Source organism: Hemibagrus wyckioides, linkage group LG02 (assembly GCF_019097595.1).
Source record: "Hemibagrus wyckioides isolate EC202008001 linkage group LG02, SWU_Hwy_1.0, whole genome shotgun sequence".
NCBI lineage: Eukaryota > Metazoa > Chordata > Actinopteri > Siluriformes > Bagridae > Hemibagrus > Hemibagrus wyckioides.
Genome location: NC_080711.1, coordinates 9,815,668 through 9,835,684, shown reverse-complemented (window position 1 = coordinate 9,835,684; position 20,017 = coordinate 9,815,668). Strand labels below are relative to the sequence as shown.

General features: G+C 38.3%; 1 long non-coding RNA gene across 1 annotated transcript; it reads right to left on the bottom strand.

The window, feature by feature from the left end:
- Positions 1–1,266: 1,266 nt before the first annotated feature.
- Positions 1,267–19,673, bottom strand: LOC131365055 (uncharacterized). Its single transcript, XR_009206554.1, has 4 exons — positions 19,482–19,673; positions 15,643–15,713; positions 15,234–15,344; positions 1,267–4,447 (listed from the first exon to the last, which is right to left on the bottom strand). It is a non-coding gene; the product is annotated as an uncharacterized LOC131365055 (long non-coding RNA).
- Positions 19,674–20,017: the final 344 nt, after the last annotated feature.

Below are 20,017 nucleotides of genomic sequence, written 5' to 3'. Positions count from 1 at the left end.
AAATTACTGCTAAAGATTGCAATAAATCCATTCCTGCACAGAAACAAACATATTCTATTATATTATAGCCTCACCATGCTAAAATGTACTCTAACATAACCACATACTCAGAATAAAAAATCCCCTCCCCCTTTAAGCATAAAGAGATGCATACTGAAACACTGGCTATGAGACTGTTGGAAGAATATGCTGGTGGGAGTGTGTGTGTGTGTGTACACATGTGTGAAAGAACGAGACAGCGGAACTCAATCAGGGCTGGGTCGTGCAGGTTCAGGGTGGCAATACAGCAGCGGTGCAGTGCTGAAAAATCTGAGGTGACAGTTCATTTTCGCTGCTGACAGTATTTGTCGCTCTCACTCGCCTGTTCCCTTGCTGCTCGCCCTGCCAACAGTAACTGCACCAGCAACCATTACTGTGACAGCAGAGTGGAGGCGGGACCTTATCTCATGACAGCACTCTTCAGGGACCAATTGCTAGAGCCAGACTCATATGTGTCAGACAAGATTTAGGTTTTAGAGTGATGCCAAAATTATTTAATTGTTCGTAAAAGGTAAAGCTAACATGCCTCTGCTAAGGCCTCATGTAATATATAGGACACATATATGGCCATATATAACATAAAGTACATATTTAGTCTGCTCTAGAATTATTGGTACCCTTGGGAATAAAGGGCAAAAATGTTTTTTTGTGTGTGTGTGATTAATTAGCTTAGTCTCACATTAAAATATGAAGGAAATCTAACTATGCTGAAGCAAATTTATTCTAAGAAAATAACCAATCAATGTATTAGATAATTACTCCTCTCAGCATCACAGTGGATAAAATCATGCAAAAAGTGGTCAAGAGATCATTTCATGTTCACATCAAAAGATTCATGACCTAATGACTCTGGCATGGTTGTTGGTGCCAGACAAGTTGGTTTGAGAATTTTTTTAGAAACTACTGATCTCCTGGGATTTTCCACACAAAACAGAATCTAGAGTTTACACAAAATGGGGTGAAAGACAACAAAAAACATTAAGTGGTTTCAGATTTGTTCAAGCTGACAGAAGAGTATCTCAAACCTCACAATACACCAAACCATCAGTTGGATGGGTTACAACAGCTGAAGCTCATATCATGTTCCACTGTTATCAGCCAATAACTAGAATCTGACACTACTGTATGCACAGGCTCACCCAAACTGGACAACTTTGCTGTCAACAGCATGAATCCATGGACCCAACCTAACTTGTGTCAACAGTTCAGGCTGGTGGAGGTGGTGTAATGGTGTGGGGAATGTTTTCTTGGCACGCTTAACCATTTTATAGTATGACCGCCCCAGGCACCAGATCTAAATCCAACAGAGGATTTTTGGAACTTAGTAGCTGACAATACCTTGAAAATTCACCAGAAATTCATGAAGCAAGAAGCAGTCATTCGCACCTGTAAAAATATTTATTAACAAAATAAAATGTTTTTTTTTTCTTTAATTTGTAAGCTATGGCTTCCTGTTTTATTTGGCTATAAACATGAGATGACAGAGGCCAAATTCCCTTATTCATTTATGAACATGGGGAAGAAAAACACACAAATGAAATGAGACAAGTATGTTGACCTTCATAAATAATGCAACAGATACATATAAAAAAAATAGCAGCACTGTAATGAACCTGCCGGGAACAGGGCACAAGTGTATTTTGCCTCCATCCATGTTTCCAAATAATTTTTTTTTTTTACAATTTTCAATTAAATTTTAATTAAAGGTTAGAGATCTCTGATATTTTCAGCTTGAAATTATGTTAAAAACATTTTTTTTCATAGCCATTTTTTACTCATCTTTACCTGGGTGCCACTAATTCTGGACCTGACTGTATATAGGCCAAAAAATTTCAGTTATGTGGCTTTCCACTGGATGATGAATAGTCCTTTGCCATTAACAGAAACTATGCACATTTGGGCTGCATTCAGCACCAGTCTTATGAATAACAAAAACAAAAAAGCAAAGAACAATGATTGCTCGATCTCCCTCTCATACACTTTCCATTTCGATATCTGGCTGCATGGCCAGTCCACTGGATTGACACTTCAGTAAACAAGAGTGGACTGGCGTCGGCGTGGCAACGAATGGCCCTTAATTTGCATGCTAATTGTACGATGTGTGTTGGATGATTGTTTTGGGCTGGATCAATGCTAAGAGCCTCAAGATTGCACCCAATTATATGAAACATACTCCCAGAGAAACCTGCCTGCCAAAAGGGTTGATTATTTGGGTGTGTATAGAAAATTATGTACATACAAAATATCTACAGGGCTTGCCATCAAAATGAGCACAAAGCTGATTGCAAGATGTTGCACAGCATGAAATCATACAAACACATCTTTATACAGGAAAAATTGTCTGCTTCTAGTAATGGAAAATCATGCAAATCTAAAATGTTTCTCTCCAGTTACAAGCCATTTTTAATTTCCTTTGCTGCAAATATCTTTTTGTGATCGCATGACGGAAAGTGAGCATTTAAAATTGATCTGCCTTTGCTCTGAGTTTGATGTCAGGCTCACAGCTCCCTACTTGCCTAGGTGTCATATGCATGAATACATTTTTCTCCATGCACTAGTTCCTGTATTGGAGACGCATGGTCAGTCCTGAAGATCATCAAGCTGTGTCTCACTAAGGCATCCCATTCATTTGTAATGGGACTCAATAGCCAGACCATCCATCCATATTGGTCAATGCTTCATTAACTGTGTCCTCTAAAGCAGTGAGTGAACTCTACAAAAAACAGACCACAATCATACTCAGCAATATCATTGTTGATCACTGGTCAGTAGTTCTAATACAACATCCTAGGCTTGATGCCACAGACAATTATTCAAATTTACCCAATGTCTACAAGTAAAAGTAAAACCTACACATTATCTAACAAAGATCAGATGGCTAGTATATATAGGTCAGTACTACATGGTTCTCAATAATACTTCAACTCAAAGATGGATTGATGGAGTCATTTAAATGATTTGATTCAGATTCACATCCCTCTTCATGTGGCTAGCTCTGATCAGTACCCCATTTCAGGAATCTGAACTGAAAAATGCCTGCTTGGCCTTAACCATAAAATGTATCTGCTGGGTTTTACAGAATATGTTAGAAATTTGAATTTAGAAGCTAAAGGGATGAGTGGGTTTAGTGTATAATAGTACTGAAAATCCATATGTTATCTGAAGGTGAATATTCTAACCTTGTATTTTTTCCTCCCTGTCCTTTCTTCTCTCTCTCTCTCTCTCTCTCTCTCTCTCTCTCTCTCATACACACACACTTACTTTGCAGGTCAGGCCCTGCTGTATTGTTGCCATGGAAACCCCTGTAATGTGGAGAAAGAGCCTTTTCAAAGTCCCTTCACCCTGTCTCCTCTGTTTCCTTTTTTTACTCTTCATCTCTTCATCTCTCGCTCCCATTATCTATTTCGTATGCTTTCACATTATGAATAGAGATTAGTTACATAGATATGAGTTACATTACCTGTGTTTCCCTGTTCACAAACCTCTCTGAACTTGTAAATGACTTCAATAGGTGCAGAATGAATTTTAGAAATACAGTATCTGGGCTTGTAAATCCTTTGGTTATTGAATGTACACACCTTATGTAAATCATTTACCTTATAATACCTCAATAGATATGTATATTTTTCCAATAAGGCATTCTCAAACATAAAAATAGTTTGTGAGGCCTCAAACCTGCATTAGTCTCCTAATTTACGCATCTTATTGTTTTTGTTATTTTCAATCCTTTGGCTGTTGATCTACTCAGATTTTTTACATGAATCCCTCTAGCATAGCCAGTAAGATAATGGAATCTTAATTTAGCATCACTTTCAAAAAGTGTTATAAACATTACAAGTAGTAATGGTGTCTATTACCTATTTTGGCTAAACTGAATGATACTGAGTATTTTCCACACCAAATGACATGACAGTGAGTTACTATAGAGATTCTAACATAGAATCATAATAATAAGTCCAAGCACATTAATATAAACCTGGCACCAGTTATCAGAGCCATGCTGTTATAGAAAATCAATCAGCAATTCCTGAGCAATCAGAGATGTATTCAACTAATCAGAAACAAGACTAATCAGAGTTCTTCTAAATAGGGAAACACAATGTGTTTTTATACCAAGTTAATGGCCCAAATTATCTCTTTCCATACCATACCTCTATATAATACATAATTCCAAATAATATCCTCCTGCATTCATGCTTTCAAGAAAACAGAGATGACATCTTCTTCACTGTAACAGAAGCAGTCAGCCATTTTGGCTCCAGCTTATCCTCAGTTGGCTGTGTCAAGTACTTATCACTCCACCATCTTGGCTCAGCACTTCCCTCTTCCCAGTCTGTTACACGGCCTCTGTCCCACATGATGTCACAGCCAGTGACAGCACTTCACAGCTCAGGCTGCTGAACTGAAACTGATGAGAGTGGGAGAGAGAGAGAGAGAGAGAGAGAGAGATAGAGAGATAGAGAGAGAGAATAAAAAATGTTGGGAAAGGGACCACAGTCAAGCAGTGTGGTCCAGACAGTCTTTAAAACGTCACAGTTACTCAGTGCTTCAGTCTCACTGCCTCTAACAGCTGATTTGGAGTCAGATCTCATCATCCTGTATCCAAGCCTACAATCTAGCCTTCACCAGGCCTACACTGACGGCTCGACACAAAGCAATTTCACTCAGAGCAGGAAAACACTGAATGACAGCATTCCAGTCAGATGTCTTTCAGTTGATTCTGGGTCACCTCTCACTGTTAGATGACTCAAGAGCTAAAATGACAGAATTGTAATGTGAAATATCCTTTCGTCTACAGACTGTACAAACAGTGATTCAACCACTCTGTTAATGCTGCAAGTGCAAGGGATCCAACTTGCTGCAAAATGAGGCCAGCATCAACCCTTCTGTTGACTGCCTCTGGATCAGATATATCTGTATTCCATCAGTGAAAACTGTTCCTAGAGGGCAAAACACTACAGGACTGTACATCACTCAAGCTAAAAAGTGGACACATTTGCTCATTTAGGGCAGTCTTAGAGATTAGACACTAGTCTCTAATTGGCTTGGCAGACTATGCCTATCACGCAAAATACAAATCCAATAAACACAGAGACAGGGTGAGACAAAACAAGAGAGATATGTGAAAAGATGTAAAGGAATATTAGAGAAAGAAAGATGCAAAACAAAAGGTAGCTAGAGCATATGGTAAGAACTGAAGAGGGAGAGAGAGAGAGAGAGGGAGAGAGAGAGAGAGAGAGAATGAATAAAAGAGCCAGAGTGGCTGGCTTGTAATGTCTTGCATCTCTTCGCAATCGAATTCTTGCTGCTCTGTCGCACAGGGAGTGCTAATTGACAGGCAACCACTTAAGTCTTAATTTTCTTTTAAGATTGCCGAGTGAAAAGAAAGAGAGAGGGAAAAGAAAGAAGCTACAGACAGGGAATTCTAATGAGAGAGGCATCGCGACTGAGCAGGCCCATTACGTGTGATCTCAATTCCGTTCTCTTCTGCAGACACCAGAGGCATGGTGTTTTAATGGCTTAGCCACTGGACAGAGAGAGCATGTCACAGCTAACTGCCCAGCCTGGGGACGATTGGATTGAACAGGAGACTAGATTCAATGAGTCAGGCTTTGCACAGGTCTCATCAAAGCCCCAGAAGAGTCAAAAGCATTTTGTGGGTAAAATGCAACAAGGGCTCTGGAGGAAGCAGACATCTTTAGCAGGATGAGTTAGGTTCACAATGATTGTTAACCATTACTCAAGGTTTTAACAACATCACATCTAGATACACAGTCAGATGCACAGCCTGGTCAGAAGTAAGAGTTAAAACATTAGTTAAAATGTTTAACATATCTGGGACTAAAAAGCAAGGCCAGAAATGTTTACAAGAAATATAACAAAATCACTGAGTGGTCAAAATAAGCATGTATTGATTTATTATACATTAACTAATACCTTGTTTTATATAAAAGAGCAAGGAAAAATTATAAACAATTTTTTTTGCCATCATCAAGAAACCTACAGCTAGGAATAAATATAATGCAACCATAAGTTGATACTATTTGACCAGAATTATGCTGAAGTTTGTGGCCATTCTAATAGTACATTCAAAGTCAAATTTTATTGGTCGCACACACAACCATACACAGTATGAAATGCACTGAAGGGCTTTTTATGACTCTCTGTTCTTATGCAAATAGATTAAATCTAGAATTAAAACAAAAATAGAATTTACCTATGCAGGTAGGAAAGGGAAAAATCTAGAAAATATAAAAATGTAATATACTACATATCAATGGCAGAACAACATGACTATCATGAATAGTTGCATGTGTGTGCAACTGAGTGAAATTTTAGTGCAATATATGCAAAATAGTATGTACAACAATCATTAGACAGAATTACAAAGCAAATCACAGCTTTTGACCTTTTTGGACCAATTTTGACCATTTTCTCCTAAATGTCTTTTCTTTTACCAAAAACCAAATCATATAAAAGTGTGGCATAATGTATCTGACTAGTGGCTTGGTTTTTGTAATGGTATCTGACTTATAGATAATATCTGGACGAGTCAAAATGTGCAAACTACAGTGCATATAATCGTTTGAACTCAACATTGTACTGTATTTGCTACATATTACGATCAGTAGCTGTGGCATTGCAATGCAAGGAGAAATATTGCAAAGCTTTCAGTAATGACATGCTTCAGTGGTCTCTCTCTCTCTCTCTCTCTCTCACTCACACACACACACACACACACAATGGAGGAAATTCTCTCTCTCTCTCTCTCTCTCACACACACACACACACACACAATGGAGGAAAATCTTGGACAGCACCTCCATTTTTTCCACTCTTAAGCCAAACCTTGGACAGTACCTTTTGCCCCCTAGAGGTAACAACCTGAATTTCACAAATCCAGACATCTCAAGCTACATAAAGTATATGAAGGATATGCTATGGTCACTACCTTTATGTAACTGTAGACAACTAGGCAACAACAACAAAAATTACTCAATTACTCAAACAATAATTCAGTGATTTTACAGCCTTTATTTCAATCATCCAGAGAGTTGATGACGCAAGGGAAAGACAATTTTAGTAAATTAGTAAATACAAATGTCTACTAACTTGCATCATGTCCATTAGCTTTCAGTGCAGCTAAATCTAATCAGTCTAATGAACTGCATTTAGTGCTCTGATTGCATTAATGTCTGCTATACAAACATTTTTTTAATATGTGGAACAAACAAAGGCAAAGCTGGCTTCTTGTTTGACTATATCCTGTCTATGTTGTTGTTTCTGTGAGATATTGAGTATGGCTTGAAGGAGTATTTGCTCTCGTATCTTATCAGAGATGCCTCTAAAGAGCCAAGCGTTTGGCTTGTCTTTCCATTATCTCTCCTGCGCCACTCCTGCTCCCTCGTCACCTAGATATCATATCATAGTCTTCTCTTGCTCTCTCTCTCTCTCTCTCTCTCTCTCTCTCTCACACACACACACACACACACAAACACACACAGAAATACTTTATGCTCCCCCTACTGTTATGACAGTTTTGAGACTGCCTCAGAGGTGCAAAGCACAGAACTTCAGAGGTCAAAAGGTTATCAGCTTCACCTTTGGCCCTGGGTTTCCCGGAGTCCATCCCCGGGTAACCATGGAGACCTTTTCCCTTATCAGACAAGGGCCAAACCTCTAGCATGAAATACTAAACACTGGAGGTAGACAGAAAAATTCTAGCAGCATTTAGATTTTTTGCAATGTTAAGACACAGAGTACCAATGAATAACACAACTCTCCAAAAAGGGAGTGGAGATATTTAGCATGCAGGACTCTTTTGCACTTTTGCATAATATCAAATCACACAACCTGACAAATGTATCCCAAAAAACATAACAGTGCATATTTGCGACAATAGTATGAATTTAGGCTTGACTGCAAACTTTAATTGGTGTTGGTGTGTGGTAGATGTGAAAAAGGGTCATTATAAGATTTCTATAAGATTTCCCTTTCATTTTCTGTTTAGAATACAGGCGAAACAGAGTGCCAAATTATTTGGCAAGCTCTCCATATGAATTTCTACTATTGTCTCACCAAGCAAACATAACTATCAATAGAATGGACTGGGTCAATAGTGTTATCACTTACTGAGCTCTTGGCTATCTTTGTGTAGATAGAAGAGTCAATTTGCCAACCGTTCATCTCCGTGTTTTATCAGAATGTTAAAGTAAATGTTAAAGAGCAGCCACAAAGCATGATAATCTTGTTTACTCATAAATGTTAAAAAGCTCATAATCCTTGTTTAAGCAGAATTTATCAAAGCCAAAGCAATTTACTGACTGATAGGTAGCTGATAGCTGATGTGATAGACGAGTGGTAGGTTAATTAATTTTACTTTAAGAGGTTTGTATTGTCAGTAACTGTGCAGTTTTGGTAGAGGCAGCAAAAAATGTGAATGAAGCGCTGAGGATAAGCAAGAGATTTATAGAAGCATACATGATAAGGATTTCTATTGTGTACAATAATGAAAAAGAAATATTTTGACTGAGATAGCAGCACAAAATTGCTATTTTATGTTCATTATAAAGGTCTAAACAGAGCTACTGAAACTCTAACTAGGTAATTTCAGTGAAGTAATTTCAGTGATGCTTTCAGCATGGCTTCCACAAAGACAATCATTAGCCTTGACTCTGACTGCTACAGTCACATGATTGTCTAAAGAGGTTCCTTTTCCTCTTCATTCATCTGTCTGCTCCCTGCATCACCCACAAATGTGCAAAAGAAAACGAGTGCAGAGTGAGGGCTCATTTACAACACTTTACCCCAAGGCAAGGGAGAGAGGGCATTAGCTACTGTTAAACACTTCCTCACTGTGTTAACGTTCGCCCTCGTAAAGTTCCAGTGCCTCACCAGCCAAATGCTGAAGTAGTCTACACCTCTAGTTAAGAATGGAGTGCTCAAGGAGAGGTTTTCCCCTCTTATTTTCTCTGTGTCTTGGTTGTTCTCTCATGTGTCAGTCATTGCTCATCAAATCACCATCAGGTTAGAGTGTTATCTCTCCTTGTGCTGAGTGGCAGCTCCTTGGAGCGACGCCTCAGATGCTGTCGGCTATCGCTGATGAGTGTTTATGTGTGGGTGGTGGCCCTCAGGGCAGAACTGTGGTCACTTGAATCAAATTAAATCAAAGAAACTAGTTGGCAAATGGTCAGTGGCCATTTAGAGGTTTAAATGCTTGCCTGGAACCTTAAAGAGAATTCAAATGTGCTGTGCAGCAAAAGTGTATGTGTCCATGTACGTGTGTGTGTGTGCATGTGCGTGTGTGTGTGTGTGTACAAATCCACAGGTTTCTCTCAACTCCTGCTCATTAGACACCCCCCCAATCCCCACCGACCAGACTCCTTCTCTTAATGTAGCCAGAAGGGCAGACCTGATTGCATTACAATTGTTTTCTCAGTGTCTGGACTTGTAGTTTATCTACCACAGAATGAAACTACCACACACACACACACATTCACACACACAAAAAAAAACGATGTATGGCACACTTCTAAAAGATATAAACATACCTCACACAAACATCATTTATAAAGCAGCATGTATAAAACAGCATTTAAGACATTTACTCAATAATTGGTTGAACTACACAAAACCTGAAAGATCGCACATGCAGAGGTAAAATAAAAGACTGTTTGTTAAATACTTCAGAATGTTAGCTGTGTCAACTACTTCTCAGTTAACCTGTCATTGACTGTCGACAGCTCAGCACCCGCCACATTTTTCCCCTCAAGCCAAAAAGTATGAGAAATGTTCGGTTTTATCATACCCTTCTCCTCTGTTTTTGAAGCTAACTGAAAACAGGGGAAATGGTAATCATCAGAAGACATGTGGAGCGATGTGCAACTGAACTTTTCCACTGGATTGCACCACGATGTGAAGGCCAGGCGGCCCCCGTCCTGGCAGGGAATGATGGAGTGAGTGTGGCCCTAATGGAAGGGTCATAGAGAGTTCAGAAAGGGAGCGATGGCTGATGTGGAGCATGCGCACCAGCTTGGCACTCCACTACAAGCTCGTCCAGCTGCCACAGTGTGAGTGATGAGCCTAGGCGAGCTCTCATGCACTCCTCGCACTGATCCCACTGGCTCTACTAAGGCCCTCTGGCAGGAAGCCAAGAGTGTGAGAACACTTCTCCAAAATGGCCTCTGCACGACAACTTGGCAAAAAAAAAATCAATACCCGCACTTTGGGTCCAATTTTGTCAGTCAAATGCACATACATAGACTGTGCACTTTGTAAACCTACTTCAATTTTTTTTCCTTTATGACTATATACTTTCACAGCATAGCCTTGCAACATTTTAGAACATACATTTTCTAAAGGGAAAAATTACCACTGAAGATCATATTCAACATTCAAGATTTTTTGTCCATTGATCTACACCTTTTGAAAAATGTAGCTAATATTTATTGTTAAAAGTGCTTACTGTGCTGCTTGATCAGAGTCAGGCCCTGTAAGACATATTTTCATGTAGACACAGGCCCAGCCTAGTCCTACACACAAATACAAAAGAAACAGGTGATAAAATTTCTACGTATTTTTTTTTTTTTAACTGACTAGTTACATTAGTCTCAGGTCTACTATGGTAATTCATACACTGACCATTTTATTGTGTTTTATTAGGGCATTAATGCAGACACCAAGTCATGTAGTTTATGATGACTCAAATTGATGGTTTAGGGAAAAAATAAACGTACAGAAATTTTCCACTCAAATGTTCTCAATCACCCAAGACATGTTTGCAGACCACATTTGCTCCTTTATGTTGATCTGTAGTCTAACGTTGGTTATGAGACTAACATTGCCAACAACTAATGAAAGAACAATGCAAACTGCATGCAAAACCCTTGTCGCTTCAGTGCAAAACCAAAGAAGCTGAAGAAATTTTGGACAGCAAGCATGTCTTTGATGATGGACGGCATTTGAGGGAAGGGGAGAATTTGTGTAAATTTGATTTGCCCTGAACCGTTCCTTTAAAGCACTATTACTGAGCCACCACATTTCAGTGGCATTTAGGTTGTAATTTGAATGAGTTCAGCCTGACGCACCACTTCTTTCTTGTGTCGTTTGGCTCCTTGCCAGGTGATGTCAATTTGCAGGCAACCTGAGGGGATGTAACAGCAGCAGAGGGAACACAAGCCTGTATCATTACAGCTTTACAGTCATCCACTGATATGACATGCTCCCAGCTGAACATATGATGCACAGGACAGGACAAAGAAAGTGTCTGTGCATGTGGTTGTAAGTGAGAACAAGAGAAGAGGATCACTCGTGTGAGAGACACCAGTGCCTGTTAAGTGTTCAAATTGTTTATAGGAACGATACTATGATCCAGTCTAGCAAGAGAATGTTATGGGTCACACAGCATGCAAACTTCCATATACGTGTACTTAAATCAGTATGTGTGTGCGTGTTTGCTCGCCTGCGCGCGTATGCACATGTGTGCACGCGTATGTGTGTTATTAACTCAACCTGAAAGGAGGTCTCCAACTGTTTTATGGGACACTATTCATCACTTACACGCACCTCTCCCAGACTCTAAAGCTCACAGCACTGAGCAGTTACTGGAGTATGCTTTATTATATGAGCGTTAATGTGCTACATTTATGAGTTGGTCAGGCCCTGGACTGTAAATCTAGCACCTTTTACTACCTGGCTCACATATTAGGATATCATCACTGTGAGAATATCCCCAATAATAGCTAGGATAATGTTTGTAGTTTTAGTAATACCAAAATGAGTAAAATATATAGGCCGATAATAAAGCACAATAAAATAAAAATTATACAACATTAAAGCCAGTGATATGGACATGTCTTCCAATGCAAATGGAAATGTCTCATCAGGGAGTGTTTGTACAGTGAGCAAGTGACACATTAATGGCACAGTCATTGCCCTCATTTTTTCATTAATCATCCCAATCGTTTTGACTTGTGAATTATGATCCATTACATCTCCCTCTACCTTTTTCACCCATTACCCACCAGTTAGTCATGAGCAACATGAGAAGAAGAAGAACGAGTGCTAATCAGGGCTTAGCCTGTAGCTCCACAGAATCCATCTGGGAATGTCAAAGCTTAACCAAATGATGAATATCATCCTTTTTAGTCACCAACAAAAGAAATATCATCTACAATGTAAAACTGTCAAAATCTAATAAAGGTTTCTGCCAAGATGAAATTGGGCAGCCGTCAGACACGTTAGCCCTTTGGACAGCTTGGACTTGCCCAAGCATGAGCACAGCTTTCCTAAGAGTTGGCACTGAGAACGTAGGGTTTGGATGGTAACATGGCACAGTTTGGTTAAATGGCACAGTTCTGTTGGTTAAAAAGCTCTATTTAGCACAGCAAACCTTAGAATCTTTAGTGGTCACTGTTTATCCAGGAAACAACATTTCATTTGTCATTGTAAACCCGTTCTCTACAAACTAAACCAAAATGGGAGAATGCTAAGAATTTTTAGGTTTGACCATCTGGCTCTGCATCCCAATAAGCACTGATGGAACTTGCAAGAGACAGAGTCCAAGAAATGCCAGGAGAGACAATTAAAAAGAGATAGGTTTAGGTCTTGCTAATATTCGAGCCAGTACAGATTTGGAGAGACGACTATCCAGTCTCTGATTTAAACAGAGAGGAGAATGGGATTGATTTTCAGATAAGTTAGGCAATATCTGTCATAATGCACACTGTAAACAGACACTCACTCATCGGTTCAGGAGTGGACCTCACTGACATTACATAAATAAAGGCTTTTATAAGATACAGACCTTAAGCTTAGAGGTCACACGTGGACACTACTCTATATGCAATACTCAAGCAAAGTATTTTACATACACTTCCGTACTTGTAAAATGAGTTCATTTTGCATGGCAGGTGTGCGTTTTGCATGAGTGAATGTTTGGTATGTGACAGATTGTGTATGATAATGTACATTAATGCATTGTTGGCATCTGTGTGTTTTCATCATGTAGCGCGTTTCCACTTCCTCTTGTCTAGTGTATACAGCTGTGTCCATCTTTTCATGTGATCACATGTAAATGTCAGTGCTTGTGTGTGCTTGTGTGTGAAATTTTCTGAAAACACTATTCACACCATTCATACACACACACACACGCACACACACACACACACATACACTTTTGCACATTTACTCACAGTCACCAATCATGTATGCTGTGTTTTTTGATTAGAGTCAGTGCTGTTTTACATCACACTAATTTTAGCTCAACTAGGTCAGGGGAGTCATTCCTCTTTCCAGCTTTTCTGCTCCACTCAGAAAGAGAGAGAGAGAGAGAGAGAGAGAGAGAGTTATTTTGCAACTACTCATCTGGGGCTGTTTTGTAGAATCACTTTTGCCTCTGCATCAACCTCATACAAACCGCATACATGACATGTCTTTAAATTCAGAAAGGCCGCCCTCATTCTATCTCTTCATTTCCAGAGGAGGACATGGTTTCTTCTCTTTCACTGCTCTCTTCTTCTTACTCCTTATCTTCTTGCTTCTATCCCTCATTTTTGTCTTTTTCCCTCCCTCTCAGCAGTCATTTTAACGATGATCTTTAACCTCCAGCCTGTGAGAGCCAGACACGAGAAGTACTTTGTCATTCTTTCTCTTCGTTTACATTTCTTCATCTTCTGCAATCTATCTCTCTCTGACTCTGCAATTCATCTCTCTTGCTCCTCTCTCTCTCAGTCTCTGTCGCTCAGCAGTACAGCAAGTCCAAAATAACCTTTTATCGTCAACCAGTGTTCACTACTAGTATCTATTTCTGGTTCACACATTAACGATCACTGTAAATAAGTAAAGGAAGCAAAACAGTTACTTGGTCTCACTGCTAACCTGTACCATCAGAAGCACTGTAGACTCATTAAGTAAAGCTTCACTGTATAGTTCAAACTGATTTGTTCTATAGAATTACAGGCACCCAAAGCTTTTTGTTCTATTTTGTTTTTTAATGTCATTTGTTTGTCAATGGCACAAATCCTCAATAAAGTACCTAATTTGTTTAAGAATGCATTGCTAAATTCTTGTCAAATATAGTGACAGGCTAATTAAAGAAATAGTTCAGCCAAAAAATGGAATTCACAAATGTTCCCTTTAAAACAAATGTAGTCAATCAACCAAGGTCTATTTTATTAGTAAAGTGCACTTTTAAGTTACTTTTTCTTTATGAACCTTAAAATTGCTAACAAGTAATGGAGGCTTACAGCTACTGTAGTTCAAACTGTTTCTAACATAAATCACCACTTGTGATCTTAAAAAGACTCGCGTATCAGGTTTCTAACACTGCATGACATAGAAATGTTTGTAACGTTGGACAAAAGTATGCTACATCGCTAAAAATAAAAGCAGCAACCATCTTGAAGCTGGTTTCACCATCTTCCCAACTTAGCATATCGTTTAGATCTAAGCAGGAAGTGTCGTTCGATATGTAATGTTTGTTGAATGACAGATGGTAAATGTTAATGTTCACTAATGTACTTTTGGTGTCTGTAGCATGTTTCCACCCCCACAACTATTTTACTCACAGACTGTCTACTGTTTGCATGTATGTTTGTCATTTTAGTAGAGCATATTTACATGTGGGTATTTTTGTGCACATAGTCTGTGTGTGCAACATTAACCACTAGCAGCAAATATCCATGTCTTCTGCACAGCTAATATCCACTGCTCTTTAAATATTTCTGGACTAATATTATTTTGTCAAAATATGTATTCTAACAAAAATTTTTTGCTAGCATTATAGGTTTAGTACAAAGCTTTTTAGGTGAACTATTCCTTTAAGACTTTGATTGCAATTGTTTGTGAAGCATGTGGGAAATTGTTCACATTCTCTTAAAGAGGAAGTGCTTCTGGAAGTTTCCTGTGTCCAGCCTCATGCTACATAAATGGCTTGAAAAAAGATTTAACAGACATCTACAAAGAAATAGAACAGTAATCAACCATTTTCTTCCAATTTTGAGGATAATACATGTTAGCCTTTTTAAAATTTGATCAGAGGCCGCTTGCCATAAGGTTACAAGGTGAAAAGCCACTCCAGAAATAAAGACCAAATGCTAGCAAGTGGCCAAACATCTTATATCATGATTGATTTTTTTATTAAACCTTACATACCATTACTACAAAAAATCACTGGGGTTATTGTAAACATGTACCTTTTGCCTCCAAATGAATGCGCTGCAGTCACTAGCCCATCTATCTCATTGTTTCAAATCTCAAGTCCATTGAGGTAAAATGGGTTCTGGGCTGCTGTTTAGTCTCTATGACTACAAGCAGAGAAAATAAACAGGAGAAACTTTGTGTAGTGTGTAGCTATTTACTGGCAACATTAACAGTAGCACCAAATAATAAAAAAAAACGCTACCTTTTAATATCCCTAAACTTACAATATAATAATAATTATTAAAGAACCAATAGTATCCAGCCTGGTATTTAAAAAAATGATCTTGATCCCTGATATACTGACAAATTACAAGCCTTGAAGAACAATTGTGCCTCTACAAGGCATGTTTTGTTGCCTTAGTGAGTACATGCAGAATATATTTAAACCATTCCAGTACTTACAGATTGATGGACATTTTGGAACAGTCGTTAAATATTTAGTTGCCATGGGTCTATATGTCTTTACAGGGAGCCTGTTAGAAGGACAAAGAAATTCAATCAAAATTGTGCAATCCCGCAGGCTGATTAAATGGGCTATTATAATGACAACCTCACTGTATAATTGTGTCGGCCACAATATCATGACCGCATGGTGATATGATCACTACTCTACAAACATCAGAGTTCAACACCATTCAAAAAGGGCTTAGTGAAGGTCTTAAAGACACATTCGGTTTCTGATAAAATGTAGTGGAGATAAAGTTTATCATTTCATGACCCCAGCATCCTTGAAGTTTTCATCTATGGACATTTGAACTAATTCATTTCTTTCAGGTCAATCTAACATGAATACAATTGTGAATATAATTATTCTGTGGTGTTAATTCTTTCATTAATTCATTTGCCCTAAAAGATTTGCCTAAACACACTGGATTCAAAACCTCTCTTGGAATACTGGGTATGAACTGGGACTACTCCCTGTGAAGGGTACACTATTCCATCACAAGGCACTATTTACACAAATGTTGACACCTAAAAATCTTGCATTGCCATTCACCTACTGCTGTTTTTGGGTGCTGGAAGGAAACCTGAGGACCCAGAGGAAACCCACATGGACACAGAGAGAACATGTGAAATTCTGCATATACAGAATAAAAACAGTAATTTGTTTATTTTTCTCCTTTTTTCCCCACAAATATTCATGTTTGTACAGTACACTGATATTGTCCCACTTTTTACCAAGAGAGGTTCAATGATTTGTTTTCCTCCCAACAAAAAAATCATGCTTAAATGTCACAGAAATTGTTTTAATTACATACAGATTACAGATCACATTGAGAATTGGAGCAGATAATCAGCACTATGCCAGTCATGCCTTCACCAGGAGAGCAATGACAGTGTTATTAAACAATCCTTTCCCATCTAAAATTGTGAAGCAGGCCATCTCAAACACTAGAGACAGAGAGTCTGACAGATTTAGTCATATCCTGTGTAGCTCTTTATCACATTAGATACTGACACAATGCAAAATAATCACAAATTATACTTAGAGCAGATATCAACCGTATTATTTGATATTTACTATATTTACTCCTACTGGGGAAACAGATGGAGGTAGAAGTCTGAAATTGTTTAGTCTCACTTACACTAGACATCCTATTATTACAGCCTGTAAATGTAGAACCCTTTACAAATGAGACTGTGTCTGAGTTGGTCACATTGCATTCAACTCTCAGCAATCGCTACAAAACATAACTAAAGCTCCACAAAAAAGATTGCTATTGCAGCAAAAGCCCATTTCACTCCCCACAGAGAGTTAGTAAAGTCCAGCCAGCACATGAAGCTAAGCTAAAAGGCCTACATTAAACACAGACATAAAGGAGAAAAACAAAACGGAAGAGGGTTTCCTTCCGCTTCCAAACCCACTGCGGGAAAAACATGAAGCTTGCAGCAGCCTCTTGACTGATGACGCCAAGCTAAATCACACCACTTCCTGTCACAGCCCTGGCTGCGATGCCGGGGTCGTGAATTATTATGATGCATTATTAAACTCTAGCTCTACATGACATCACGTTGTCTGCCAAATTACGCCTGAGTGATTGTTTTATCTCGTTAATTAATCTTGGTAATTCATATGTCGGGACTCTGTTTTTGAGCCATGCTGAATCTGTAAGTGCTGTTACACACAGATGCTGGGTTATCCAGACTTTTGCATTTGGGTGCTGCAGTCGTTTTGATAAATTATGGGGTCTGGTGTTTTACAGTTCCCAAGTTTCAGATCTATTATTTTACTCCACCAGTTAAAGGCAACAGATGGGCTGTCTTGAGTGCGAGTATTGTTATAACTGTGTGTGATGTGTATATATGTGTGTTTGTGTGTGTGTCAAACTCTCCATCAGGAGTCATATTTGTGCTTTGCTTTCATGGAGCTGTTATTGTAATCTGATATGGCAGAGGATTCATTGCCAGTTCATGGCCTTGGCTAAAGGAACTTAGCACACTGCACTGTCCCCTAATGGACAGTAAGTGTAACAGCAACACAAATCTCCCATCCCCCTTCTGGCTCTCAGCGGAGGTACCTAGCATGAGCTTTGAGAAACCATACAGGATTCTTATCTATGTATAATACTTAAAAAGAAACAAATACACACTGTATCTTTAATAATCGAATACAATGATACACAATTCATCTCATGCAAAAATAAATGCTTTAAAAAATGTTTCTTTCCTAGTCCTTACATTTACAACCCAAACCCTCTGTCTTAAGCATTCTGGTGTCACTTTTGCACAGTCAATCCGACACACCTATGGTAGTTACAAATACTAATATTTAGACCTTCATCACATACTGTAAGTTTCACTCCTGTCCATCATATTTCCAGTCTCTCATAAAGTATTTCCATATTCAGTCATTTTGAGAGACTAATGCTTACCCTGACTCTGCTGCACAGAACATGGGCTGCATTTGCATGGCACAGCTGTTTTGCATGCTAGACTCATTAATCCTCATATGTAAAGGAATAAGGGACAAACATTTTACACAACGAGACTTCAAAGAATCACACTTCTCGTAGGTATACCATGCATGTGTCATATTACTTGCCACATTGTAAAATATAGTAGATGTGCTTGGGGATGTCAGAAAAACTGGGTCACATATGATTGGGGCATGTGTGTGCTGGAGGTGTGATACATATTCAACTACTGTATAACAATTTCTGCTAGTGTCTCTGTGAATACTCTATGATTTCAGAATTACAAATAAATACTCTGTAAGATGTCTGTGCAATGGCAAATGATATAACAAGCAAGAGATTTAAATCACACTTGATGATTTGCCAAGCATTAAATTACAAGTAGTAATAAATCAATGATTATCAGATAATAAAAGATACATATTCATTTATGGGATTTGGCAGATGCCTGTATCCAATTACTGAAGTGTTTTTGAAGTCTTTATCAGTGAATATGTCGATACTGGTTCACTAGGTCATGGACTAAGAAGATCACCACACTAAAAATCTGTTGGGAGGAAATACAGCAAAAAACAACAACAACAAAGACCACTTATTTATTTATTTGTTTATTTATTATTGACAGAGTCTCTCCTTACCCCCAAAATCAAAAGTTAAATCAATGTTTAGAGACGATTTCATTTGTTTTACAATGATTTCATTATAACTTGGTAGCTAAGTAGTTAATAACACTGACTTCACTATAACTTTAATCTCAAAGCCAGTACTTTTGTTGCACTTTTCATCTTATCAACATTACATTGAAAAGCATAAGTGACAGTAGATAAACTGATGAGTCATTTTTATTACACAACAATAACCAGCACTACATGTTTGATCCAGTACATGAAAGAAGCACTGCATTAAAGAATCGAAGAGCAAGCTGAGGCACAGAGAGTAGGGAAGAACAGTTTAGTCTTGAGTTTTGAGTTCTGAAAATGTGTGAAAAAAGTCTTTGTACAACATTTTAGTTATTAGCTATGGTGCAACAAATGCATGTTTATCTGACTGTACAGTGTCTCTTGTAATTTGTGGAGTTTCTCCAGGTTTCTATACTTTTAAGGAAACAACACTTAGAGAGCTATCTTTTTCATTTACTTAAATCAGTATTTACTTATTTCAACCCCAGTACCACTGTTACTGTGTCATAAAATGTCGTGAATTTTACTGATCATTTACTGGAACATTAGCATAGCATAAAAAGCAGTTAATAAGCCCATAAGTGTGTGGTAGTAAAGAAACGTAGATTTCATTTTAAAAAAAATAGATTTAAGAATGTAAACTTACCTTAGCACTGTTAACCTCTGAGCCTGAGAAAGCAAAGAACTTTGTCTTGAATATACATACTTTTTTTTTTTTTCATAATCGTCCTTAATGGATATTCCACTGGTTCTACTTTCAGATCTCTTCTTGAAACCAGTAAAACTCTTGCTTGGGAAAGACCTTTAATCTATGTGCTGTATTTACTACATGAGGTACGCTGCATGCCACAGGAATTCTTTTACTAAAAAAATTTATATTGTTCTGTGACACATTATTTTTTTTCCATCTGTCCTCCGACATATCCTGTTTCCTGCCCTTGATTAGCTAGCTCTTACAACAGTGTAAAGATTCCACAATGTCTATATTACAAGTATTACATATTTGCTAAGGCATGTTGGACACTGGAGTGGCAGAATATTGATAGATGTATACCTGACTATGATACAAAATCATAAATAGGGCTACTGCAATGCTATACCACAGGATGCTACATAACATGACGAATAACATATTACATGCTTGTTTTATGCTACACTGCCTCATTACACTCTAAGCTAGCC